Genomic DNA, 27,944 nt, shown 5'->3' with positions numbered 1-27,944 from the left:
GCTATTGTGATCCAGAAGAATGAGGACAAAAGATATTAACATAAGAAATTGAAAACAGTAAACCTATGCAAAGGACTTCAATCACACTGATAACTTTTAAATTCCAAGTAAAAGTGAAGGGTTTTTCTATCCTTATAAAGATGTTAAAAAAAAAAAGAAAGAAACAATAATAAAAAACAATGAAAGGACAGGCTTCAGAGAAACAGTCCCAACTGATAGCCAGGACAAAGTGTATTATTCCAAGTCACAAAACTGCTCTTACACTTGACATAGCAACTCCATTCCTGACAATTCCTATCAAAACGACCACCATCCCCTCAAGAACGAATAAAGAGAAGATAGTATAAAACTCATCACCAAGTTTTACAGTATAAGAAACTAGAAATAACCTAAGTTTAACAATAAGGAAATGACAAAGTAAAATATGAAACAAAGAGAAGGGCTTATATGGTCACTGAAAAGTATGTCTGTAACAATTAGAAAGAATAAAGGATAAGGTCTACCATTTATTGATGCCTATTGTGTGAGATGTGCAAATAATAAGGAATTCCATATTTTACAATGTAAAATTGCAGATATTACGAAGAAGTGAATTATCTAGAAATATAAAGTTTAGAAGGGTGCATAGAGAGGTTTAAAAGCTGTTGTTACCTTGGACTGCTATGATTAGGAGCTTTCTTTTAAAATAAGTTTAGTTGTGCAATATCTTAAGGCTGATGTAGTACTTCAAATTCTTCTAAGCCTTTTAACAGTCTTGTAATACGTTCAATGTCTGCTTCTCCGTCAGCAATTGCAAGAGATCCAGCAAGATGCTAACTTTCATCGAAAACGAGGGAGAAACAGTACACACTCTCAGTAATTTCCTTGTTGCCTTGAAAACTGTACATTTAAAAAATTAGTAGAATATTGTGTTCCAAGAGCTCCTGTCTGGGGCCAAAAAGAAAACTGTAATCATAGCAATTACCTTGTGAACCTCTAATTTCTGTTGTAGTTCTAAAGTTCGGAGGAGCATACCCACCCACAAGCACCATGGCTCTTTCATCTTGAAGCAATTTCAGCTCCATTCTTAAGAAAATAATAATTATAGGTACAACAAGGTATTTAAAGACCAAAAAAAAAAAAAAAAAAAGAGTCATGAAAACACCATTTTCCATGTTATAACATAATGAGAGTTCATTAAAAGACTTAAAACTTAGACTGCAAACGAGTTTCCTGAGTCATGTCTTTTCAGGATCCTGAGAATTTATCAGGAACCTACCTCATAAAAGAACAAGAGTTTTCACTGGTGAACAGATTAAGAACCACGGAGTTACTGAGCCTTTAAAATTCCTACCAGTTCTGAGGTTCTATAATGACCTACTAAACCATGGGCCTGGGTCTTGACCCAATGATTCAAGATACGCTGGTGCTGATTTAGTCATATAGACTGTTGTTGTTCAGTCGCTCAGTCGTGTCCGACTCTTCGCGACCCCATGGACTGCAGCATTCCAGGATTCCCTGTCCTTCACCATCTCCCAGAGCTTGCTCAGACTCATGTCCATTGAGTCAGTGATGCTATCCAACCATCTCAGCCTCTGTTGTCCCCTTCTCCTCCTGCCTTCAATCTTTCCCAGCATCAGGGTCTTTTAGGCTTAATTACATAATTTTATCTAAAGTGGAGACTGCTGACTAGATGCTTGGAAACATGGTGGTTAAGAGGACAGAATTTCAAGCCAGACGGCCTGGAGTCAAATTCTAGCTCCACTACTTACTGACTATGATCTGGGCCAGTTACTCAATCCAGGTGTGCCTCATTTTCCCCACTGGTGATCCACCTTGCACAGTTACGTGGATTGAGTACTTACTGACTATATGATCTGGGCCAGTTACTCAATCCAGCTGTGCCTCAGTGTCTCCACCGGTGATCCACCTTGCAGAGTTACGAGGAGTGAGTAACCATGTAGATGAAGTGTTCAGAATGGTGCTTGGAGCAGAAGCAATATCAACAAATGTTAGCTAGAATTTGCAAGTGTGGATACTTGGGTTTATTTTTTCTAAGGTTCCTAAGAGATATGTAGTTAGCAAGCGTAATTTTTACACTGCTGGTGGTGCTACTATAGAAACTTCCCTGGTGTTCAGTGGTAAAGAATCTTCCTGTCAATGCAGGAGACACGGTTACAATCCCTGATCCGGGAAGATCCCACATGCCAAGGTGCAACTAAGCTCGTGTGCCACACTACTGAGCCTGTGCTCTAGAGCCGCAACGAGAGAAACCACCGCAATGAGAAGCCCATGTTCTGCACCTAGAGCGAGCCCCTGCTTGCCGCCACTTGAGAAGAGCCCAAGCAGCAACAAAGATCCAGCACAGCCAAAAATAAACTTTATTTTTAAAAAAAGGAGGAAAAGAAAAGGGAGAAGCTGATATAAAACCTTCCACGCAGGCCATTTCTTTAGATCGGTGACCTCCCTACAGTGCACACAGGAGAGTTCACTTTGGTATGGGAGGAAAAACAGAACTCTTGTACTATTTTATGTTAGATAATTATACAGTATTAGTACAAAAGAGTATGTACAGATGTATATACATACATGCATATGGCATGCACGCATTAAAACGTTTTACAAATGAGATGCACAGAAGTTTGGAAAACGCTGCTCTGTTAACGGACATGAAGATTTTACTTCTCTTAAGTAGGAACTGTGGGGAAACAAGGAGTTAGGACGACCGTGTGGCCCAGGGCTGTCTGCTGTCTGCACACGGAGAGAAGACAGCGCTGTTCAATGCTTAAAAGGACGTTGCCAGAAATGCCGGTGGGTTTCTCACAAGTAGGGTCAATCAATCTAATAACTTAGCTTAGAACTCGGAGGGGCAGCAATGGGTACTAGTTTGATTTCAAAATAAAAGAATACCCTTTTACCTAGTTTCTTGTCACTTTTACTATCTTGCATCTGATTTCTCCAGCTGCCCAAATATTATCACAGTCTCTCCTAAGGGAATGAATGAAGGCTCAGGGAGAGCCTAGATAGACTAGGGCAATTTTTCTAAACTCACCTGGGTAATAAAAGGAGTCTTAAAACTCAAGTCTCTCAAATCAGAATACAGTGTTAAAAAATGATTCTGTTCACAAGTGTTCTGTATATTTACTGCCAAAAGTGTTCAAAAGTGGATGCTGCTTCTTGGTCTTTTGCTTCCTACCACAAGGCACTCAGGAAAAAGGTTTACTGGCAAAAAAATAACAAACCATCAGAAAAATCTGCTTTTGTTTTTAATGTAATACTGAGTAAATTGGAAATACAAATTCAAAACTTTAATTCTGCAACTCTAAAACACTATTTTCTGTTTTCTTGACTTGCCATCGTTATTCACGTTTTATGATTTCTATGTAACTAATCGACATTGCATACAACCTGTATTCTGCTTTTCTCACTTAATACTATACTGCAAATACTGCTGCTTATTTTTCCTGCACGAGCACAGCCATTACTACTTCGGCATTCCATCACTCTCACATATCATCTACATATCACATATCATCTACGCATTGCTCTTGCTGAAAGCCAACTTAATGGCTGGCTTTTTCACTTTTTGTAAATAAAGGTATTTAAGACTTAATGTTCCAGCATGGCTGTCAAATAATTAAGTTGTTTTTAATAAGGATAATTTTAAGTTGTGTATGTTTTAAACACGCTCATGAAGTACTAGCAGGCACTAATGATATCTTTTAGTATCTGAGTAATTCTCATGCCCCCAAGGCACAACACTCAGAAAAGGTCTTTAAGTTTCTGACTTCTAAAAAGCTGTCACATACCAGAAATGTCATAAAGATCTAACTAATCCTCTTGCAAATTATAAATGAGTGCAATTTAGGATAGTGGTTAACTCAAAAAGCACAGGCCTCTTAAAAGGGGGCAGTGGCTAATGTGGAATGCTCCCCATTCTAAACACCCTCGCCCCCCCCCCCCCCCCCCCCACGCTGCCACCAGTAACTGTTTAAGTCACCCTTTCAAATAAAGCTCCCTCCGAATGGCCAGTTCGGATGGAAGTCTTATTATAAGGAGAATGTGCACAGATTCCAGGACCCGCTGATTCAATACCCTTTGAGGAAAACAGGGCTGAGGTAACATAATTTGCTCTGAACTATAAATGAATATTATGCTCCACTGGCAGCTGTTTCCATAAAGGTAAATCTTTCTGTTTATGGGAGTTGAAGTTTTCTATAAATCAAACCTTTGATATTAAACCTTACTCCCTCAAAGATGTACACATTAACATTTCAGAGACGCTTTCCTCAACAGGCCTCCAGTCTTCTTGTTACCTTCATCAGAGAGTCCTTTTGTAATGTAAATGACACCCTCCCACACTCACAACCAGCTTATCTGAAATGAAGAAGCATCTTGGAACATTTGGAAAACAACTTCAATCTCCAGGCTACGAATGCGAATGCGTTAGCTTGACAAACATCTGGTGGGAACAAAATCCCAGAGTCGGGGAATACAGAGACGGTCCCTGACCTCAGGGATTGTGAAGGATTACTCCAATCATGTTGATTAGGTAGCTGGATGTAAAATGTTTTGAACCATGAATGCTTCCCTATAATATAACATTTGGGGATAAGTACGCCACCGCAAAAAAAATGTATTTACCCAGAAGCGAAGTATGTAGTAAATTTTAGAAAATGTTTAAGGAAAAAATATAGCTTGAAGCCAGGAATGAAAAAAAAAAATTCACTCTCCTTGATAAATACATATCGAAGCTTTTATTAAATCCCATTTTGCGGACTGAGTTATCTTGTAAAAGGAGAGGACAACTTCCCTTGAATGATTCTTTAATATGCTGCTGGGAATCAACTTAGAGGGATACTAATGGTTTAAGAAGTGGTTTCCATTTCAAATACCAACATTAAAAAAAAAAAAACCACACAAGAAACTGGAGTGCTAAGGCTCTAAGAAAGCATCAGCTTATCATCAGTAATTTCATAAAAACGAAGATGTTTTCCAAATGTCTGTGCTGATTGTTTGGGAAAGCAACATGTTCAAAGGCCATTTCTTGGGGAGCCTGAGTGATCCCAGGGCAGTAACTATAATGGGCCCCCTCAATCCCTTTTAAATACATTCTGGCTGCGATCGTGACCCTTAGTACAGTGCAGAGGGGCGTTTTACCATCTAGGTGCTCTAGAGATCCTCCAAATGACTTCACTTCTCGAAACTGAACAAACAGTGCCCTTCTTATCCAATGACGAGGTGCGCCATCAACTCACAAGTGGTCCAGCCCAGGCCCCCTCACACCACAACACTGACAAACAGCTCAGCTGGCGTCTCACACAGAACAGCTTTGGGGGAACAGTACTTCAGGACGAATATTTATTTCATTCCACGAGCTTTTGTTTGCTGGGTAGAAGTGTGGAGAAACACATGGTTTTAGAGCTTTCACATAGTTAGAATATGCTTAAATCAGAGAACTACTCACTTAGATCAGCATTTCCCAAAAGTCATGCCCAACTAGTCCAACCAATGCTCTGAGAAAGGGGGAGACTGGTTCAAAACTGGGAAAGGAGTATGTCAAGGCTATATATCGCCATCCTACTTATTTAACTTATATGCAGAGTACATCATGCAAAATGCTGGGCTGGATGAATCATAAGCTGGAATCAAGACTGCTGGGAGAAATATAAAAAACCTCAGATGATACCACTCTAACTGCAGAAAGTGAAGAGGAACTAAAGCGCCTCTTGATGAGGGTGAAAGAGAGTGATAAAGCCGGCTTGAAGCTCAACATTAAAAAAACTAACATCATGGCATCCAGTCCCATCACTTCATAGCAAGTAGATGGAAATAATGCAAACAGTGACAGATTTTATTTTTTTAGGATCCAAAATCACTGTGGACAGTGACTGCAGCCATGGAATTAAAAGACACTTGCTCCTTGGAAAGACAGCTATGACAAACCTAAACAGTACATTAAAAAGCAGAGACATCACTTTGCTGAGAAAAGGTCTATCTAGTCAAAGTTATGGTTTTTTTCCAGTAGTCATGTGCAGATGTGAGAACTGGACCATAAAGATGGCTGAGTGTCAAAGAATTGAAGCTTTCCAACTGTGGTGTTGGAGAAGACTCTTGAGAGTCCCCTGGACTGCAAGGAGCTCAAACCAATCAATCCTAATGGAAATCCACTCTTAATATTCATTGGAAGGACTGACGCTGAAGCTCCAATACTTTGGCCACCTGATGCAAAGAGCCGACTCACTGGAAAAAGACCCTGATGCTGGGGAAAATTTGAAGGCAAAAGGAGAAGGGGGCGGCAGAGGATGAGATGGTTAGGTAGTATCACCAATGCGATGGACATGAATTTGAGCAAACTCCGAGAGATAGTGGAGGACAGGGGAGCCTAATGGGCTGTATTCATGGGGTCACAGAGTTGGGCATGACTTTGAGACACAACAACAACAGCCAGCAGGTCTGGGAAATGCTCCACACTATACCCTCTTTTGAAGATCCAAAGAGCATGGATCTATTATATGTTTGTGAGCTTCCTGTTTCTTTAACTTTGGTTAATACAGGATTCCCCAAACTCACTGACCTCACAAAAACACACTTCCTGCCACTGTCCTTTCAGAATTAGCTCTCCACATGATACACTTTGGGCTACACACACTTGGACCATAATATTTCAAGGAAAAAAAAAATCTGTTCTAATTTATATCAGAGAAAGCAAATAGGTAGCTCAGAGTCTAAATTCAACTTGCAAAATATCATTTGTAAACTTCTGAATATAGCTTCCACACATTTTTAAAAGTTCAGTTCAGTCGCTCAGTCATGTCTGACTCTGTGACCCCATGGACTGCAGCACGCCAGGCTTCCCTGTTCATCACCAACTCCTGGAACTTACTCAAACTCATGTCCATCGAGCCAGTGATGCCACAGAATTGGTTTTAAAACCTGGGAGATTTAAGATAAAAATTCAGAAGTCCAACCTTCCCTATAAAATGCCTCGGTGGAGCTGAAGGCCCTTTTCCCCAGGAATGCCCATCAGGAAGAGGGCCAGTCTACAGTCTCCAGCTGCCACTGAATCACCAGGTCTGTGCCAGTCACGCAGGCCTGGCCCCAGTTTCACAAAGGGTCCTATGAATCCGACCCCTGTTCTGTTCTGGGCGATGGCTCCATGATGAAGGCATCAGGGCACGCTTGGGATGCAGGAAGAGAAGGTCACTGCTGACCTGCCCATCCCGCCAGTCCACCTCCCTTACGAAGGCTTGCCAAGGACGATGCCTGTTTATACCCACTGCCTTGGCATAACAAGTAACAGAGCCACCCTCACCCTCGTCTCGTTCTGCATAAGGACACAGCCACCGGAGCTGTGAAGTCCTCCCAGACACTCACCTCCACGTCCTCAAGTCCCACAGATGCATTTTACCACTTGAGTCTGCCTTTCAGTACTTCCCAATTGCTTCATGTGAGCCTTAGAGAAATCAGACTGACATCAGAGGCCAGGTGAGTTGGGTCTGATTCCGGGCCCTGCCGCTGAATGGCTTTGTTGCATATAGACAAGTCCTCTAATGCCTCTCGATTCAGACCCGCATCACCCTATTTCAGAGTCCACAGGAACATCAGGGGTGCAGCACGTGCTTGATAAACAGCAGGGGTTCAATAACTAGTACTTTTAGTTCTGAGAATATAACTCCCTGGAATTATGTCATTCAAATCCAGTGGTTTTGGGTTTTCATGGCAGATACTATACATAATACATGATTGCTGACTGATCTGATTTTTTCCTCAAAAAAAGAAAAAGCATCAAGAACTGCCATTTTGTCAATTCTCATGTTTCTTTAATTTTGCCAATTTGGGGTTAACTGATACGGGAACACTTTCCTTATTTGTCCCCATCAATTTAAAAAATAAATTCCGGAAGGGCATCTGTCCATTTACTTATGGAAAAAATTTTTTTTAAAAATGTTTTGAAGGCTAGGAGGAAGAAGAAGAGAGAAAAAAATTCTCCCCACAGAGTATGGTTCACAAAATTCATGACCTGAGGTGATTTAAGAACTAACAATCTGCCTGTAATTTAGAGAAATGAAGTGATGACTCATGCACTAAGATGAACTGGCTTTTTCTTTTTTTTTCTCCTCTATGCCTTGGGATTACTAAATATCAGAAAACTTTCCCTGGGGATTTTCCCCCAAGTCTTTATTTGTTCCCAAAGAGCTTCAAACATTCTCCTGTTTTCCACTCCTTTTGAATTTGTCTCCTTTCAATCCAGCTAATAACTGAAGCCATTTCTCACGAGTTCTCACCATGGAAAGAAAATCTCAAAGCGGACACTTAAATGTTTAAAATTCATTTTCAGCCCTTGCCAGACCTCTTTTGTGAGACAACACGGGGATTGCCCTGGATGCAAGGCCTCCCCTGCCCTCTGGACTTTTCGAGTCTGACACTAATATTCAAGCAGCAGACGGGGCAAAGCAAAACGAAAGAGAGCAGGGCTCAGATCCAGAAAGTGCCTCTTTTGGGCTGGCTATGACTATACAAAAATTTTCAAGCAAAATTAGCATAAATTAGAAGTGCTGTTTTTAAAGTCGAACCTAACGAACCATCATTATCTTGTCATGCTCGCTTGCTAATTAGTGATGCCACATCGCCTCACATCACATTTTAGTTTCTTACAATGGACAGGGACGGGGAAGCGGGCTGGGACGTATTTGCATTACCACGTCTTCACCTGAGAAACATATGGAAGGCTGGATTAGAGCTGAGTGCAGCAGACCTCATGCAGGGCAAGAGTTCCAAGATAAGTGAATTGCATGTATTCGGCTACTTCTTGGGTGAGGCTTAAGAAATATTAAGGCTTTCAAATTAATTGCATTTATCTCTTAGCCATCGGCTCTACTATAAAAAACACCTTAACTAGTGATTCTGCTCTTCTCAAAACATTTTTGGGATAATGAATAATGGGTATGTTACAATTCCTTTTCTGAAAGGGAAGAAAAAAGGCCAACCAACATTGTTCATTTATATGTTGTCCAGTTATAGGAAAAAACCCAAGAATCTCTATTTTCCTTCTCAGTCAGTAGGTGTTCCGAATGTTTCTTGTTATTTCTGTGACACAAAAAGGTCTTTACACTCACGTGTAACGATGACTTAATTACCTCAGTAAAATCGGGGAGTGCGTGCCCTCTGCCACAGGAATAGGTCCCGTAGTAACAGTCTCTTCCTGCGAACTCACTGACCACTCTGTTCCAAACGGGCTGTCCCTCTCGCCAGGCTACTAGGGCAGGGGCGCAGGGTGGGCAGGCGCTAGTCTACTTCCTGCGCGTTCGCGGCAGCCCAGTTAGGTGTGCCAGTTACTCGGCCTCGCCGGACTCTTCGCGATCCCCTGGACTGGGGCCCGCCAGACTCCTCTACCCAACGAATCCTCCAGGCAAGGATACTGGAGACAGCTGCCATGTCCTTCTCCAGGGGATCTTTCCGACCCAGAGATCGAACCGGTTCTCCTGCGTTGCAGGTGGACTCTTCACCATCTGAGCCACCAGGGAGGCCCCGGGGTTCAGCTAAACTCTGTGCTAGAAATGTTTCCGCCATTTTTCTCTATTTCTAACAGTCAAAAAAGCTCACCCCATTTCACAGAACTGTAGAGCTGGGAAGACCTTAAGAGATTACGTATTTTCTGTACTGCCAAAGTTTTATTTTTTAAATTGAAGGATAGTTAATTTACAATGTTGTGTTAGTTTCAAGAGTATAGCAAAGGGATTCAGCTATACATGTATATGTACATATATTCTTTTTTCAGATGCTTTCCCATAATAGGTTATTATATGATAGGGAGTATAATTCCCTCTGCTATTCAGTAGGTTCTGGTTGTTCACCTATTTTATCTAGAGTAGTGTGTATATGTTTGTCCCAAACTCTTAATTTATCTCCAAACCCACTCTAGTATTTTTGCCTGGAGAATCCCATGGACAGAGGAGCCGGTGGGCTACAGTCCATGGGGGTCGAAAAGAGTCGGACACGACGGAGCAACTAAGCACAGCACCGCCACATTTTATTTTAAAACAAAGGCAAACCCTGTAATCCTGAGATGTTAAACGGCTTGCCCAAGTTCACGGAGGACAGTTTAGTGCCAGGAATAAGCCCACGCCTGTCTCCCACTCCTGTGGCTTTTCCCTCTACCAAGATGCAACTGGAGTTCCAGACTGGCCCGAGGATGGCACTCGTGGTCCTCAGCTGGGAAACCTGGTGGGTGTGAGAGGAGTCACTGGGATGACCCCATGGTTGTAGGAAACTTAGGCCAAACAGGCCTCTGAGGGGTCGCACTGGGTCTCTGTGTGCTAAACCCCCCCGTCTCCTCCAGCCAATGGACTGGACCATAAGTAGAGGTATGCCAGGGCAACCCGGCCCCCGCCCGCCCCAAACTGGATGAACACGGAGTCTCTTTCCAGGGCACTGAAGATTTGTGGGGGGGAAACAGACTTTTACATTAAAACAAGTTATATCATGGAGCACAAGGGCAAATTTGCTTTTCCTCCCTCAAGATAAAACAGCACTTCCAGGAAACGTCCAGATCTTGTAGGGTCTCCCACTCCTCAAGGAACCTCAGCAGAAACATACTCCACAATGACTCAATTACATGCATTCAGAAAGTGCAGGAGTAGCAGAGGAAATACTAGTTAGAAGTATCAGAGCGTCATGACTTGCCTGGAGGTCCAGTGGGTAGCACTCTGCGCTTCCACTGCATGGGGCACAGGTTTGATTGCTGGTCAGGGAACTAAGATGCCACACACCACGTGGCATGGCCCAAAAAACATGTGTGTGCCTGCTTCTACCCTCATCAACCCACTGTGAGGAGGCCAGGCCATGGAAACCAAGGAAGATATTAAAGAATCTGCTAATCCCTCAGATCCTGCAGCCTTGCTTATTCCAAGATCTCAGCAGCTCACAACAGAGTCTGGCATTTATAAAATCTGTGTGTGTGTGTGTGTGTGTGTGTGTGTGTGTGTGTGTAGGCATAAGTGTGCTCATGACATCATAGCCCATAAATGTAAGCCAACCACGTTATCTGGTGCTTGAATGAACAGAGTATACTGAAAGGAAAATGTGTGACTGTCGACGTGTTGGCCACAAACATAGAATCTTCCTAAGAAATTCTCAAGAGTATAATCCTGCCTTTATGCCTCTTTCTCCTAGTTAATGACAAACCAGCATAAAATTCAACCCTTCTTCCAGGAAGTAAGCTTGAGAAAGAGGCGTAGACGGGCGAGATGCCTGAGAAATCCTGGGATGGGGTTCTATGCCAGCAGTGGGGGCTGGGGTAGCTTTGGAGGATCCTGGAGCATCTCTGATTGTATGGGAAAAAACTGCCAAGAAAACCTTTACTTTGGTCTGAATCAGAGGCTGGTAACTCCTCAGGCAGAAGTACCTAAGGTGCCCATATATTAATAGTTGATGTGGAGTAAGACTCTCTGATACACAATAAAATCTCAAAGGTTCACGTAAATGGTGTTATGCGGAGGTGGCCAGGGGACCTTGGGTGGGGAGACGCTGGAGTGGGCATGATTATAGTCAGGGCATTGCCTTCTCTTCTGCTTTCATATTTTTTCCATTCTTTCTTAGTTCCAGGACTACTCATAGTTGACTCCCAGCAACTATCACAATTCTTACTATTGTGTACATATAGCAAACAACTGCGGAATGAATAAATAAATATGGTTACCAGGCATAACAGGAAAAGACAAACGCATCTGACAGTTACTGCAAAAACATAAAAGACTGTATACTCCAAAAATAAAAGTAACTGTTAGATATGGACAATATAAACTTTGCATACTTCTTCATTAGCTAACAATCACCATGTGATTAAAACAAAATGCATGTCATAGACTGTCATGTTCCCAGTGTTGCTTTAAATGAAAAAAAGTCCATGTAGGATCATAGATAGGGTACAGAAGGTTTATTCACTGTCCACTTCAGTAAACATTTGGGATGAAAATTAATACTTTATTAAATATGAAGAAAGTAGTCTTTGAATGTCCGTTGGAATTCTGAGCTTCTTAAATCCTTTCAACTGATATTTAGACTGTAAGAACGCCTCTTTTCCCATGATCCTTGTTGAGATAAAGACAATCACAAAATTTTGAAAATATACAAAAGGCTCCACTGCAATTCCCCCAAATAGCTCTAGGAGAACAGACCTCAAAATACAAGTCTATCTTCAGATGTATTATTAAATACTTCACATTTTTAACTTTTGCAGAATGATAAACAGAGAGGTCTGTTCCATGACCCAAAAAGCCAGGATTTCCTTGAATGACACGTTAATGAAAAATGCAAACCAGTGGGAGTCTTGACTCATTGTAGAGTCTGTTACATTCCAACCAAAGGCCTGTCTTGTGTCAAGAGGGAAGAAATAGCTCCTGAAACCAAAAGTTATCGTTAACCTTTGCCTTGAAAATATTTCCGTTTTTGTGTAACATGGAAACACAGAAAATGATTCTCAAAAATACTGAACACGTTTATTAACATGGCACTGAGTTGGTATATAGCGTCTGATTACACGTGATCACAACTACCTTCAAAGAGCCCCAACTCAAAGATCAGCAAAGACACAGCCAGGTTCCATGGCAAGGGACCACACTTTTCTTCTAGCCAGCACTAACTAGGCCAGGGAAGGTAGCTTGACCAAGGGCTTCCCAGGAACTGACGATGTGGCTGGAGAGAAGACAGATGAGCTGGACTAGTCAGAGCTGACCCCCTAAGGAACTTGCAAAAGGGAAAAGGTGACAGAAGAGAAGCCATGGTGGACAGGGCACAGGCATCTTAATGAAGACACACAGACTCCAACTAAGCAGCAGGTAACAGAGATACAAAGATACAGAAAGCAGGAGCAAGTCCAGACCAGGAGGAGAAGGAAAGCACAGACGCAATAAAGGAGACATCGCAGAGAGATCGAGAGGTGGTCTGGAACTAACGCTGCCCCCCATCACTACTTCTGAGTAAGTTTGAGCCTCTGCTCTTTCGAGAGCCCAATGGAAATGAAGCTCTCTGTTCTTTCTCTCGGAACAACCCCACTAAGTGAGGAGTATTAACCTCTATAGGCCACGGAGTGGTTAAACTGCAAGATCAGAGAATCAAGTTTAGCAGTGTTTTGCTCCAGTTCCTTGAGTATATTCCCCAAGCTCTAGGCATCCTGGAAGAATAATTATCCATTTTGAGTGCTAGGAACCAGGCACATAGAGACACTAGGTAAAAATCATCAATCTTTTTTTTTTTTTTTTAAACAGCCTAGGAAAACAGGCATTCGTCATTATCTCACAGGTGAGGAAGCTGAGGTTCAGAGAGGCCAAGCGCCTTGTCTGCAGTCACACAGGCCAGAAAGAGCAGTCCCGTGATCCCACTCGTGTTGCAGACACTGACAACTGGGAGATTCTGGGCCTTGCTGAAACTGGTGAGAAGAGGAAAACCAGCCATGACTGCAAAAAGCAGAGGGCTCTTAGTCACGACGTGACAGGTGTAGAGGTGAACAGATGGACAAACACGCTCAAGGGCTCCCCCAGCTGTGGGGAGAGGAGACGATGAGACAGGAGGGCGACGGGGCTGGGCTGACCCTCAAGGCAAACCGAATCAGGGATGCTGGCCAAGCTGCATGATTAAATGACAGAAGCTCTTACCAAACGGTGAGAGCAAACTGCTGATGCTTCATCTCACAGGCTGGCTTCTCCTACCTTTCACCTGGCAGGAGACGCTGCAGGGTCTACCAAACTCGTGATCGCCCCGCCCCGCCAGGGAGACACAGTTCTCAAGCCAGCCAGGCCCTCTCAGCTCCTCAGTGGGCAAAGCAATGCTGCCCGGGGCCCCTGCACTGGCTGGTGAAAGACCAGCAAGACGCGGTGAAATGGGCAGAAAATCCCCTTTGATCTCCCTGCCTACGCAGTGGCTCCCTATTCTTTTTTTGGCCAGGGCATGTGGTATTTTAGTTCCCCGACCAGGGATCAAACCTGTGCCCCCTGCGTGGGAGCGTGAAGTCCTGGACCTCCAGGGAAGTCCCCAGTGTCTCTCTTTGTAGAGCTGGCAAACAATGGTTGTCTAAACCACTTTAAAAAAGAACTATAATAACTGTATTCCTGAATTGCTATCAGCTATTCATACACACCAGTATTTCCTTTCATGCAGGAACTGATTAAGCGCTTAGTATGTGCTAAGCCATGTGCTTGGGCCTCCCTGTGAGTACAAATGAGAGGGAAAATCCTTGTTTGTCTGAAGCTTATGTAGTACTGTGCACCAATTAGACTTAGACAGAAATGTATATGCAGGGAAATATTCTATTGAAATGAAAAAAAAATTTTTTTTTAAAAGAAAGGGTAGAAACACACCGGGCGGTGACAATGCCGGAGCAGCAGGAGTGAGCCGTAAGCGGTGTGAGGTGGTCGCCGTGCTCAAAGGGCTCCAGAAGCCCTGCAGGGAGGTCGGGAGGGAGGTCCCGGACAGGGCGGTGTCTCCTGGCTTTGAAGAGCCAGTGTTCTCCAGGCATCAGGGGAAAGATGTTTCAACAAGGGGGGTGAGCAGAGGCAAGGAGAAGTGACATGGACCAGAATCCCTGGTGTGCAAGGGGAGTATTAAAAGACGAGGGGCTCTTTCAAAGAGTATGACGGCTTCTCTGGTGGCTCAGATGGTAAAGAATCCACTTGCAATGCAGGAGACCCGGGTTCAATCCCAGGGTCTGGAAGATTTCCTGGAGAAGGGAATGGCAACCCACTCCGGGATTCTTGCCTGGAGAAGTCTATGGACAGAGGAGCCTGGCGGGCTACAGTCCATGGGGTCCCAAAGAGTCAGACAGGACTGAGTGACTTAACACACTTCAAGGAAAATTGTGACTGGGGCCAAAGAGCTGACCCTTTCTCAAGGCCACATAAAGCCACAGGCGGCTTTCAGTACGAGCTGTGACGGGGCCGAGTCTTGTTTCCTTCAGGGCACCCCAGAGCACCCAGCACTGGGTGACTGACAGGAGATGACCCTAAACATTTCTGGAAGTGAACGATCAAGTAAGGCATCCGAATTTGGGAGGGAGATCCCCTGACTCTCCCCAATGCAAAATAGGAAAGCAAAGGAGGCCTTTTGACAGCCTATAGTAAAAATGAGAGAGAGAGAAAAAAAAAGATGTTACGAACAATAGACAGATGTGAAAAAATACTAAACAGATCCTCCAAAAATTAAAAAAAAATTTAACAAGGGAATGATTAAACATATACCAGTAAGAGAATTAGTGAACTGGAAGATACGTCTGATGAAATTATCCTAAGAAGGTACGCACAAAAACGTATTAATAGGATATTAATTTTTAAAAAGACAATGTATTAATAGGATATTAAGAGACATGGAAGATAGAATGGAAGGCCCAATGCTAATCTAATAAAGTTCCAGAAGGAGAGAACAGTGGGAAAGAGTGGAGAGATCAATGTGATATTCTGAAAAGCTCAAAGAAATACGGTTGTTAGCTTTCCGAAACATCATCTCTTATCAACCATTGCTTAAGCACATCCTGCAGGTACCAAGAACAAAGGGAGCCACTATTAGGACACAAAACAAGTACAGCCAGCCGCCTGCACATATTCTGTTTGACTAAGCCGTTGTTAAGCCAGTGGAGACCACAGAACCTATTGCTAAACCAACGCCTACGTTAACCCTAGTATCAGCTCCTAGGGCTCACTGGAATTCAGTGAGAAAAAGAGTTAATAAGAGCAACAGTGTTGAAGTAATTCATGGACCTTGAAGAACTGGGAAATAAAAGGTGTGTTACATGATACTAACAGCTAAGACTTACTGAGCACTTAGTCTATACAAGACACTGTGCTGAGCACTTTCGATGGAGGACCTGATTAAACTCCCATGATAACCTACGGGATGGGGATGCTTAGATGATGACAACGGTTTACAGATGAGCAAGGCTGAGCGCCCTGCCCAGAGTCACACTGCAGCTAAAGGGGAGCTGGAAGTCAAACCCAGACCGTCTAATTCCAGAGCTGGGTGATGAACTGTTCTCACGTCTAGGCAGAACCCCCTCTCCTTTGATAAAAGATCTCATCTGCAACTGTTAAATGAATAACATGTTGAAGGTACTCCCCTACCCCATCCTTACAAAAACAGTGAGGTCAGGCTGGAACCGCCTATGCCCTTTGGATAGGACACATTTCCTTCATAAGAGCAGTGATATTAGCGATGACCAGTACATTTTTTCCTTGGGAAAGCCTCCTCCTAAGGGGTCAGCTAGAGGGGAGGGTGGGAGAGGCCTTCTCTCTAGGGAGAAACTTGGGAAGAAGCTGATGGAGTCTTTTTTCCAAAAACCATAACGCATCTTTGTAGCTATATGACAGTTTGACAAAGCAACATGGCAGTGCAAGATCCCAAAGACGGTGCCCGTGCCTTCTGCCCAAGGATCTCACTTCTGGGAAAGCTCCCCAAGGAGCTCACTCAATGGGGAAAAGAGGCTAACGACTCGAGTGGACCACTGCATACATGGTCTCTGCCCAAAGGCAGGCACAGAGATTTTAGTAAATTAAGGAACATCTCTATGATGCCATCGGAGAAGGCAATGGCACCCCACTCCAGTACTCTTGCCTGGAAAACCCCATGGACGGAGGAGCCTGGTGGGCTGCAGTCCATGGGGTCACACAGAGTTGGACACGACTGAAGCGACTTAGCAGCAGCAGCAGCATATGATGCCACAGATGAAAGACAGAGGATGAGATGGTTGGATGGCTTCGCTGACTCAATGGACAAACCCTGGGAGAGTTGAGCAAACTTTGGGAGATGGTGAAGGACAGGGAAGCCTGGTGGTCGGGTAGTCCACGGAGTCGCTAAGGGTCGGACACAACTGAGCGACTAAACAATGACAACAAATATGATGGTACTATTATGGGGCCCTTAAACTAAAAGAGATGGCAACACTTCAGAACAGTGTGTGTGCCATTACAGTTTCATAAGTAAAACAGCAAGATTCAAAGCTGCAAGTGTTTGAAGCAACGTGGCAGTGGGTGTGCAGTCACTAAGTCGTGTCCGGCTCTTGTGATCCCGGGGACTGTAGCCCGCCAGGCTCCTCTGTCCACGGGATTCTCCAGGCAAGAATACTGGAGTGGGTTGCCATTCCCTTCTCTATGAGATCTTCCCAACCCAGGGATCGAACCCAGATCTCCTGCTTTGCAGGCAGATACTCTTACCGCTGAGCCACCTGGGAAGCCCTTAAAACAATGTATGAAGCAACAAAGACTGAATAGCAATAACCAAAAACTGTTAGGTTAGGGTGGTGGAATGGTGGGGGATCATTACTCTCCAAATATTTTTTAATGTGCCATTGTTCCAGCGTATACTATTTGGGGGAGGCGTTCAGGTGTCTTGATAATGTTCCAAGTCAACAATCCTTTGCACTCTCCACAAAATTATACTACCGTTCGTTAAACTAAAGACTTTCCACTGAGGCACCCCTACTCCCCACGGTTTTGCCAATGTTAGCTTCCGTTACACAGGACAAGAGCAATATAGGGTTAGTGCTTATGATTCAGGAAACCTGAGGGAGGGGGACGGCACGGAGAAGGGACGGTCAGAGGCACTCAGACTGCTAACAAAAAAAGCACTGTGGCTCATACATAACACCATTATTGGCCTCCGTGAGGCATTATCGGTCCAATAATACATTTCTGTTTCAGACTGTTTAAAAAAGTGTACTTGAAACCAGAGCAGGCCTTGAATTTCAAACACACAGAACTAAAGGAATGCCACAGAGGGAGAATTAAGGTCAGCTGAACTTTTGTCTGGGATGCATTCTTCAGACTCGGGAAAGAGGCAGAATTGGGTTTAGCTGTGGACGATTTGAAAGTAAGATCTGAGGTTTTCAGAATTACCCACACAACAGGAGTTAGAAAGCTCGGTGCAGATTTCTGCGATATGGCTCCCCAGTAAACCAGCCATTGTGTGACCCGAGTATACCTCTAGCTGCAAGGAAGTGGACAACAAACTGTTAACAGTATGTCCTGGGAATACAGGTAGTGACAAGTTCCACAGGCTGTTTACACTTGCTCGGAGGGTCAACAGCAGGAAAGATAGAAATGTCAGACACGCCACACTGCAGCTTAGGTAATACGTGCCATCCCCTATTACGGCAAGATGTTGGCTTCGTGTAGAACGTATAAGTTTTTGACAACTGTGCATGACTGGCTCTCTCCTCCTCGTACACCAGGGAAACCTACTTCCTGGCAGAAGCCAGGTCTCCACCCAGAGGGTGTGTGGCAGCCTCAGGGTCACCGTCAGCTAAGTCAACCGTCTTGATACTAGAGGTAGGGGCTGCTGGCTCTAAGACCTCTGCATCCGTGTGGGGGAAGGGCTAGTTTTAATTGCTGCCCTCATCTGGTCTCCAGATTAGTAAGTAGGCCAAGTGTGAGTTTCAAGTACCTAAGAATCACCATATTTGGCAGGCATTACTGCAAAGTAAAAGAAGCTATCAGAAATCTAGAACAAAAGGCCTAAATTAAGTCACTCTGCTATTTGGACCTACGTTTCCCCTCCAATAACAAACTTTTTTTTAATCTAAGGATCAAACTAAATTCATTTCATAACACAGAATGCATTGTGTTCTGCAGTTTGACTAGCGTATTTCTATAAAGTTCCTCGCATTCTCGATGGGCCTAATTCACACATTCACTCAGTCCCATCTTTGCTTTCTAACAGAATCGGCTCTGTACGTAAAAAGGAAGGAAATAAATTCTCTCGTTAAAAATGTTAACTGGGTAACTCGTTGTACAAAGTTCTTAAACACTGAGTGCTTTTCATTGTGATGAATGTTTGCTTAATGTGGGTAAAAATATTCTTTCAACTCAAACACAGACGATGACATAAAAATTAAACAGACTGGCCAGATCTTCACCCTCATATTGTCTTGGGAGAAGAAAATTTGGTTCTAATCTCCTAACAATCTGAATTTTTTTTGGGGGGGGGACACAAAACAACCACTTTTCAAAACATAGAGGTACCTTAGGGAGGTAATTTTTGTCCTACTTGCTAGGGAAGAAAATAACGCTTAAAGAGGGGCTACAGACTTTTCTCCAGTGTCTCTACCTTTAAAATCCATTTCCCTGGTCTGCTCAAATTAGCTTCTCCTATAACCTTTGCCTAGGAGTCATTTATCTCATGGTTTCAGATGAGTCACCAACACAGAAAGCAAGTGCTCAACAATGTGCTTGGTCAAACAAATCGCTGTCTCCTCCATAGACACCCACCCCTGGGCAGCGGTTTGGGAATCACGCTGACCGCCGGGAGGATCTGCTCTTTCTCGTCCCAGAGGCACCCTTGCCGGTCAGCAGAGTCAGCTGTGGGCAGCTTACTCTTGCCCTGTGCGGTTAACATATCTCCCTCATTCCCCAGCTTCTCATTTGTCCGGTCAGGGTGGGGCTGCTCTGAAGACTTATTCAGGAGTATCCACTGCCAGCATACCCAGTGCTAAGGGGGGCAGTTCATCCGGGATGCAACTTCAGACTCACTCTGCTCTTTTCAAAAAAATACAAGTTATCACAATGTGCTTTGAAGACACTGTTCTCTTGTATGGCACAGAACTCCAAGGTATTTGTTCGTCTTTGCCAGGAAATTTTACCCCACAGCATTTTGGTCAAAAGAATACTTAACCACCTCAAGGAGAAGTAAAGGGAACCCAAACCAGTAACATTCCTTCCATTGCTATGTGCAGAGCTCAGATGTTATCCACCTAACTTCAGATTTTAGCTTCCAACCCATCTACCCACCCACATCTGCATATTTCTTGCTCGTCTCTTTTTGAATCCTTCATAAATATAAGAGCCACAAGCTTTAAAAATGGAACTGAACAAGCTATACACTATTAGGTTGATCACTCGTTGAGCTAAACTTGCTCATTATTAAGATTTCATGTTCTTAGGGAATGAGCCCCCAGGGTCTCATTTTCACGTGATTATATCCACTCCTGAATTACTAAGTTAAAGTTATCATTCTCCGGCCTCCTGTTTACAAATCTGTGCTACTTTTGAGTTCCAGGCTTTTCCCACTTTCTTATTTATACATGTATAAAACCTTGGTGGGAATAAACACTGCATGACTTTAGATAGGAAGAGGGGAAAAAGTTAAGAATTACTAAGTTACTAATGCATCAGAGGAGTAAGAGGCTTCCCAGGTGGCACTAGTGATAAAGAACCCGTCTGCCAATGCAGGAGACTCAGGAGATGCGGGTTCAATTCCTGGGTCAGGAAGACCCCTGGAGGAGGACACAGCAACCCACTCCAGTATTCTTGCCTGGAGAATCTCATGGACAGAGGAGCCTGGCGGGTCTATGGGGTCACAAAGAGTCAGACACGACTGAAGCGACTTAGCAGCAGCAGATGAGTTGATCCTTAATTATCCAATTATTTGAGGTCTAACTTTTCATTGTTTCTCATGTCGTCCATGGCTTGTTTTGATTGGCCTGCAGTAGGTACATGCTTGAGTGTTTTGGAATGGCCTTATTCTCATATGGTTTATTATGCAACTACTTGATTTATTTCAGAAAAAGACAACAATAAAAACAAAGACTTCTCCTCCCAAGGCACAGATTCAGACCTTTGGTCACACAATGGTCCGTGTTAGAAAGCCTTAGAGTTGATTTCCACACAGGGATTCATATTCAGCCAAGATCTGTTAAACTCACCACCCTCTTCTTACCCTCAATCCTATGACAAGCGCTCTACGTGAACATTCAATCCCTAAATAGTCCCTCCTATGAAGTATTCACGCTCAATTTGTTTTACGGTAAAGAAATGGAATTAAAGAATTAATGTGGTAAAAGTCATCTTAAATTAAAATACCACTTTTCCACTTGTTTTCTTGGCCTATTTTTTTTTTTTTTTCTCCAGCATTCAGAAACTGCAACTAAATTATGGTGCCCACTTCTATAATATAGCAAATCAGCTTGTGTTTCAACAATGCACACATTTTAGAAGGCGCGTCGTGAAACCTTTGATACCAGAGGGATGTAAAGACAGAACTGAAATAATGGTACTACATCATGGCATTACTTAAAATCATGAACACAGACAGGGTGGCAGGGTCGGGAAGGGGAGAAAACATTCCTAGGCCAGAGTTCTAAAAACTGGTTCCCCAAACTGAAACATTTTAGCACATCTCTGATCTTACTACCTTACAAGAAATGAATGATGTCAAGGCAAAAAACAGTAAGCAAGCAAAAGAGATTTGCACAAACACTAAAGGAATCCCCATACTCTAAAAGGATAAATTAGAAGAGAGGGAACTGAGCAGCCTTTTCTTTGAAAATGTGCAATTTTCAAGTTTTGAGAGATATCAGATGAAAATGCATTTATTGCATGTTCCCGAGGCACGCTTTGGGTCTGTTCCTTCAAATTGTTTTCTACCTGAGGAATATTATTACACACAGCTAGAGTGGACCCAGTTTTGTTTCTTTTGTAATAAGCAGGATAAAAAATCCTAGAGCCAGAAAGAAAAACTCATTACAGTGAAGTTTTAAAATGTGCTGGAAGTCAAAAAAACTCACAAGGGAGAAATACTATCATTTCTCTTGTAAATAACTGATGGCATGTTTTTTCTAAGATCTTTGTTTTGCTGGATCCCTGCATATGTAAGTGGAAAGTGAGAAACGCTTTTTTTTTTTTTTTTAATATGCTGAGCTCAGTGCTGGTGCCGAGCAAAAGGCATGCAAAGGGTCACTTCTGAAATTAAGCTCAAAAAAAGGATGAGCTAAAGGAGAAAGATACAATCCTACCACTGACTCACCAGCCGGATCAGTATCTAGTTTCTTGAAAAGAGGGAAGTTCACTTAACTCCTGTAACCTCCATGCATCTATTTAAAATTAATACAGAGGTCTATATTTTAAATCTCCTTCCTTTTTGAAGAAGGGGGGAAACATCAAAAGTGATTTTAAACCTTGAAATTCAAAGGCACCTGCCTCTCCAGATTTGGCACCCCAGAAGAAGCAGGGACAGAGTAGGGGAGAGTAGGGCAGGGGACTTCAGGGGGAGGACTGCCCATGTCCAGAACACTGGTTTAGCATCCGCATCACCTGGGGAAACGGGCTGCAAACGGGAAGCCTGGCTCTTGGCACCAGGCGCTTGGACCAAGGAGGAGCAGACAGGACCTCGGAGTGTGCTTCCTCGCCAGCACCCTGGGGATCCTGATGGAGGCTGTCCATGACCACACCTCGAGAAAACTCTGCAGTCACACCTGAGACATCAATCTCAGGAGGACGAGAGAGTGGTTTTCACTGGGCTGTGGTGGTCCTCAGGTGCACTGTTAAAGATTCCCACATGATTCCAGTACCCAGCTAGGGTTGAGCAGGAGGCGTGTGGATGAAACCTATTGATCCTGCCTGCTGTGACCACAAAGCTCATTATTCTCACCCCCAAGACTTGCTCAAAATCCCCAGAACCCTGCAGAGGATGAAGGAGTTGGGGGACGCCCCCCAGAGCCCAGGCCTTAGAGTGAAGCGCTTTGAGTTCTAATCTTGGCTCAGCCACTAGCTGGCTCTGAGGCCTCCGAGTTGTCTCTTACAGGACCACTACTGTATCAAACCCACTTAATAGCCTCATCACAGGCTTTGATCTATTTTGGTCCTCAGTTTCCCCATCTATAAAAGGGAAATGTTTGCAGTAAGATCCCTTGAGGGTACAAAATTCTGTAATTCGCAATACCTTAAGCATGATCAACTGTTTTTTTTCTTCTCACGCTAATGAGCACCTGCATGTTTGTACCGCTTCCCCTGCGGGAAGAACCACACCAAACGGCAGGGCTCGAGATGATCCCAGGATGACAGACTGTGTTACCAGGAGGAGGGCGACCACAGCAGGGAAGGGGGGCCTGGCTGGTATCTTCTGAGTACTTTTCAGAGAGGCCAAGTCTTCACTTATACTGTACATGGGAGCATTTTATTCTGGGGGGCAGTCATGCAGAAATGGAGAGGTTATATTCTTTTCATTGCTAGAGAGAAGATAATAGCTGGCTGATAGAGAACCAGGCTGAAGAGTAGGGAGCCGAGGTTTCTGGTCTGAACCCTTGAACTGCATCCATCTCTCAATCTATCCTGGACCGTCATTTACCCAAATACCCTAAATGGAAAAGAGAAAAAGGGACGCTTAATCCCCCAACCTGTGCCCAAGAGTATAATTTGATAGGGCAACGTCTCTTTATTCTACTTTCTAGCATTCATTGTCAGGGATGTACCTTAGGCATTAAGACCTGAGGAGATATGATTTCATTCAAGTCTGATCAATAAAAGCCCACCTCCTCGGGAACAAGCGGAGTGAATGGCAAGGTATAGCTGGGCCTCGGTATCTGCAGGCTCTGCATCAGAGGACACAGGGGTCTGAGACTGCTACTCGAGCATCTGTGGGTTTGGGGATCCTGGTGGGGGCTGTCTGGGAACCACCACCCCTGTGCCGAGTACTGAGGGGCGACTGCACCTCCTTTCCGCAGCAGAGTACTGGGCACAGAGCAGACACGTGCACTGACGTGACCGTAGGAGCCACGTGCTTCCTCAAGCTTCTTCAATGCTGCCAGCACAGGACCTGACTGGTTGGAGCGACCACTCCTGTCATGCTAACCCCCTCCACCCACACTTGCAGGGGGAACTGAAGAATGAGTCTGGCTCACTACCCATAACCTGGGACAGAGACCGCTGGGTGAGGGAGCACAGGCTCGTAAGACTACTCACAGCCTGTGACTGTGGAGCTGGTGGGTGAGGCAGGTTTCTGTCCGCCTCCCCTACCCGGGTCTGTGAAGCAGGAAGGGACATCCATCCTTATCACCTTGAGGCTTTAGAGAGAAATCAGAGGGCACACAGAGCACTCACAAGACAGGCAACGGATGGCTGCTCCCTCTTTCCCAAGAGCTCTGAAACCACCGCCAGGAGGTTTCCAAGGAAGGGGTTATCTTCCTGGCTCCAGCAGAAGGAAATAAATGGGTGAACAATTCAGGGCCGTGGAAGGCTTTCTGCAGGTCATCCATGGCTGCAGAAAGCCCACTAACTCACTTATCAAAGATTCCTGGAAGGCGGCAGTAATGGCTTTGGGCGGCTACCCACTTAGGCACATTCAGACTGATGACCACAGGGTCAATACCGCTCTCTCAGTTACAGCCCCCTGAGAACCTCCCGGCCTGCGCAAGCTCTCCTCCTGGCCAGCACAGAAGCTGAAAAGCACTTCCAAACAGGGGAATGCACAGAGCTGAGAGCTTGCTCTCAGAAGTAAAAGGCTTACTAAAGCAGCCTTATCAGAAACCAAAGGGACCTATTTTGTTTGCTCTTTTTGTTCTAACTTTGCAATGGAAAGGGCCCCTGGAAACGGTTTATATTCCTCACGAAGACTAGAACAGCAGACCTGGAAAAGGACACAGGCACTAACCAACAAGCCGGAAGCAACAGAAGCCTCACTGCAGAAGTAAATGTCCTGACAATGTCTGGGCCTCGGCAGAAGCCGCCAAGGACACGAGATGCGAAGACAGGGTGATCAAGGGAAGAGAGGCGAGCTTCTCTGAAGGAAAGCACGTGAGGAAAACTCAGACCCAGGACCTTCCATGAACCAATGGATGCTCTGCACTGAAAAAAAGATACAGAAAGAACCCCGAGGGCCTGGCTTCCAGGTCTGGTGTTGCCGAGATTAACAAGGTATGGTGCCCCCAGGCACAGCAAACCCCTAGAGCCAGCTCATTTGTTTAAATTTAAAAAAGAAAAAACTATGGGAGGGAGGGGATGAAAGAGTACCAACGTCCAGTTTAAGACAGGTTCTGGAGATTTAAGGTCCAGCAAGGTGTCTACAGTTGATAACACTGTACTGTCTATCTGAAAGTTTCTAAGAGAGTAGATAGACTTTAAAGGTTCTCAGTTCAGTTCAGTCGCTCAGTCGTGTCAGACTCTGCGACCCCATGAATCGCAGCACGCCAGGCCTCCCTGTCCATCACCAACTCCCGGAGTTCACTCAGACTCACGTCCATCGAGTCAGTGATGCCATCCAGCCATCTCATCCTCTGTCCTCCCCTTCTCCTCCTGCCCCCAATTCCTCCCAGCATCAGAGTCTTTTCCAATGAGTCAACTCTTTGCATGAGGTGGCCAAAGTACTGGAGTTTCAGCTTCAGCATCACTCCCTCCAAAGAAATCCCAGGGTTGATCTCCTTCAGAATGGACTGGTTGGATCTCCTTGCAGTCCAAGGGACTCTCACCACACAACTATAATTCTGTGAGATGGTGAATGTACCAGCGAACCTTACTGAGGTAAGCCCCTTGAAATACATACATATACAAAATCACTATGCTGTCCACCTAAACTTAAATAATGTTATAAGTCAATTCCATCTCAATAAAGCGGAGGACAAAAAAGTCATAGACGAGAGGGGTGTGTGTGGCACATTACTGCTCCAGTTTTAACAATATTTGTGTTAGTTTAAAAAGTGATTCCATGTACATTCCACTTTACTAGCCCGTTTTATAAAGGAGGAAGGTGAGCCCCAGTAAGGTTCAATGACTCGCCCCCAATCACACTGCTGACAGGTGGCTGGGCTGGGGCTGGAACTCATAACTCTTGATTCAAATTCCAATTTTTTATTTTTGTCTTACACCCAATCATGCCTTACAAAGGCAAGTCTGCTAGGACATCCACGGTCTGTGTAACCAGCAGGTCCTCCGAGGAAGAAGGAGCCGCAGGAGTGGCCGTATGGGTCCTCCGTGAACAGGAGCCCGGCTGCGGCTCTGAATCTCTGCTGTGAACACCCGACCTAAATTCTCACCAAACAGGGAGAGCTGTGAATTGCAGGCTCAGCCTGAACTGAGAAAAATAAAGAATACGGCACCCAGTCATGTGACCTGAAATAGGAAACACACACACTCACAAAGAAGCTCTGCGGCTGCAGGAGGCAGAAGACCAGGAGACCAGAAGAGCCAGGAGGCACTGGCTGGAGCAGAGAATGCGGCGGGCGGTTCCCCGACGATGCCGGGAGCTTCCGAGGCAGGGAGGGAACCTGAGGGCCCGCGGGCCCTGCCTGCTGCCAGAGGAGGCGAGTGCCAGGCGGAGGCGCGCCCTCCCAGTTTCTGCAAGGGCACCTTGGCTCCCTCTGCGAGACCCCGCCCTGCATCCTAGGCCCGGCCCCGCCCACATGCGAATCCCCGGTGAGTGCTTTTAATCACACACACCTGGGCCCTGGGTCGGACCTTCCAGAATCTCTTTGAGAGGGAAGGTTACAACAGGTGCTCCAGCAAAGGGCCACAGGCCATGAAAGTGAAAGTCACTCAGTCGTGTCTGACTCTTTGCGACCCCATGGACTATACAGTCCAGGGAATTCTCCAGGCCGGACCACTGGAGTGGGTAGCCGTTCCCTTCTCCAGGGGATCTTCCCAACCCAGGGATAGAACCCATGTCTCCCACATTGCGGGCAGATTCTTCACCAGCTGAGCCACAAGGGAAGCCCAAGCATACTGGAGTGCGTAGCCTATCCCTTCTCCAGGGGATCTTCCTGACCCAAGAACTGAACCGGGGTCTCCTGCTTTGCAGGCGGATTCTTTTACCAGCTGAGCTACCAGGGAAGCCCTCCACACTAGGCCATAGTGTCTGGAATAACACTGAGGAGGGGGCTTCCCTGGGGGCTCGGTGGTAAAGAATCCACTTGCCAATGCAGGACACACAGGTGGCATCCCTGGTCCGAGAAGATTCCAGAGGACCAGGAGCAGCTGAGCCCGGAGTGCCACGACCACTGAGCCTGTTCTCTAGAGCCAGAAGCCCCTGCCCCGGAGCCGGCGCCGGCGCCAGGAGAAGCCACTGCGGTGAGAGGCCTGTGGACCAGCACTGGAGGAAAAGCCCGCTTAGCAGTGAAGACCCAGCACAGCCAGAAACAAAGGCTGAGGAGGAGAAAGCAGGGGTGAAACAGGGCTGGGGGCAGGAGGGCCTCACCTGGTCTGGCCGTTCACCTCCTCGGCACTCCCTTGCGATAACCGCTTTGCCACAAGGATGCAAGAAATGAGTGAGACGACTTCCAGAGGCAACAGAAAAACACCAGGGAACTCCTTGGCGGTCCAGGGGTTAGGACCCGATGCTTTCACTGCCAGGGTGTGGGCTCGACCCTTGATCAGGGAACTAAGATCCCACAGGCTGCCTGGCGTGGCTCCTCACTGCCCCTCCCCCCAAAAAACTCCCCCAAATAAAAAAAATAACCCGCCAATGACCCTAAGCCACGCCAACTCTCCATGTCCAATGAGTTTAAAACAAAAAAGATCCAACAGCTACAGCTGAGTTGAAGTGAAAGAACCAGAAAACTCATTACAATGCAACAAAAACAAGTTCAAAATATCAATTCCATTTTTGCCACATGGAAAAAAAATGTTTGGACAACCCCATCTTGTTAGTCCAACAACAACAACAAAAAAAGGCACAAACAGGAAGTAAGCAGCATGACACTCGGTGTTCTCATGACAGATATCTGAGATGAGGGTCACAGCGCTCAGAATCCACCGGCCAAGACAGAGAGTCTGAAGGGTGAGCATGCAGGAAGGACAGATACAGAAACAGTTCTGTATCTGTATCTGAACAGCAAATGCTTCAGCGAACATCGCAAACAGGCAGCCATTAGCTCCAATTTGGGAATGAGTTCTGTGAGATTTCTCACAGGAGTTTCTGCATGTGTCTCCACATCAGGCAATCGTCGTGTCTGCTGCCTGAGACCTGAGTGGGCCCGTGGGCAGGGCGGTACCCAGACTGCCCGGAACCAACAGGCAGAGACAGGGAAGGACAGGTGGGAAGCCTGCCCCGCTGGGCGGAGCTCAGAAAGGCAAAGAAACGTGCTCTTAGCAACAAGAGCGAGAAATCTTGAGCAGACTGCTTCTCAGAGAGGTGCCAAAAGAGAATGCGAGAGTGTGTGGGAAACCCCACCCCCACACACACAAATAAAAGGGCCATGTTATCACGTGTAAATCAGCACC

At 45.2% G+C, this 27,944-nt stretch overlaps 1 protein-coding gene and 1 non-coding gene across 3 annotated transcripts in view; both read right to left on the bottom strand.

The window, feature by feature from the left end:
• Window positions 1–27,944, bottom strand: part of ASAP1 (ArfGAP with SH3 domain, ankyrin repeat and PH domain 1) — a 335,803-nt gene that overhangs the window by 153,551 nt on the left and 154,308 nt on the right. The window lies entirely within an intron of this gene.
• On the bottom strand, window positions 17,123–17,194 carry TRNAC-GCA (transfer RNA cysteine (anticodon GCA)). The gene has a single exon. It is a non-coding gene; the product is annotated as a tRNA-Cys (tRNA).

This window comes from Budorcas taxicolor, chromosome 14, assembly GCF_023091745.1.
Source record: "Budorcas taxicolor isolate Tak-1 chromosome 14, Takin1.1, whole genome shotgun sequence".
Lineage (NCBI taxonomy): Eukaryota > Metazoa > Chordata > Mammalia > Artiodactyla > Bovidae > Budorcas > Budorcas taxicolor.
Note: the sequence above shows the minus strand (reverse complement) of the source record. Positions and strands in the feature narration are given on the sequence as shown.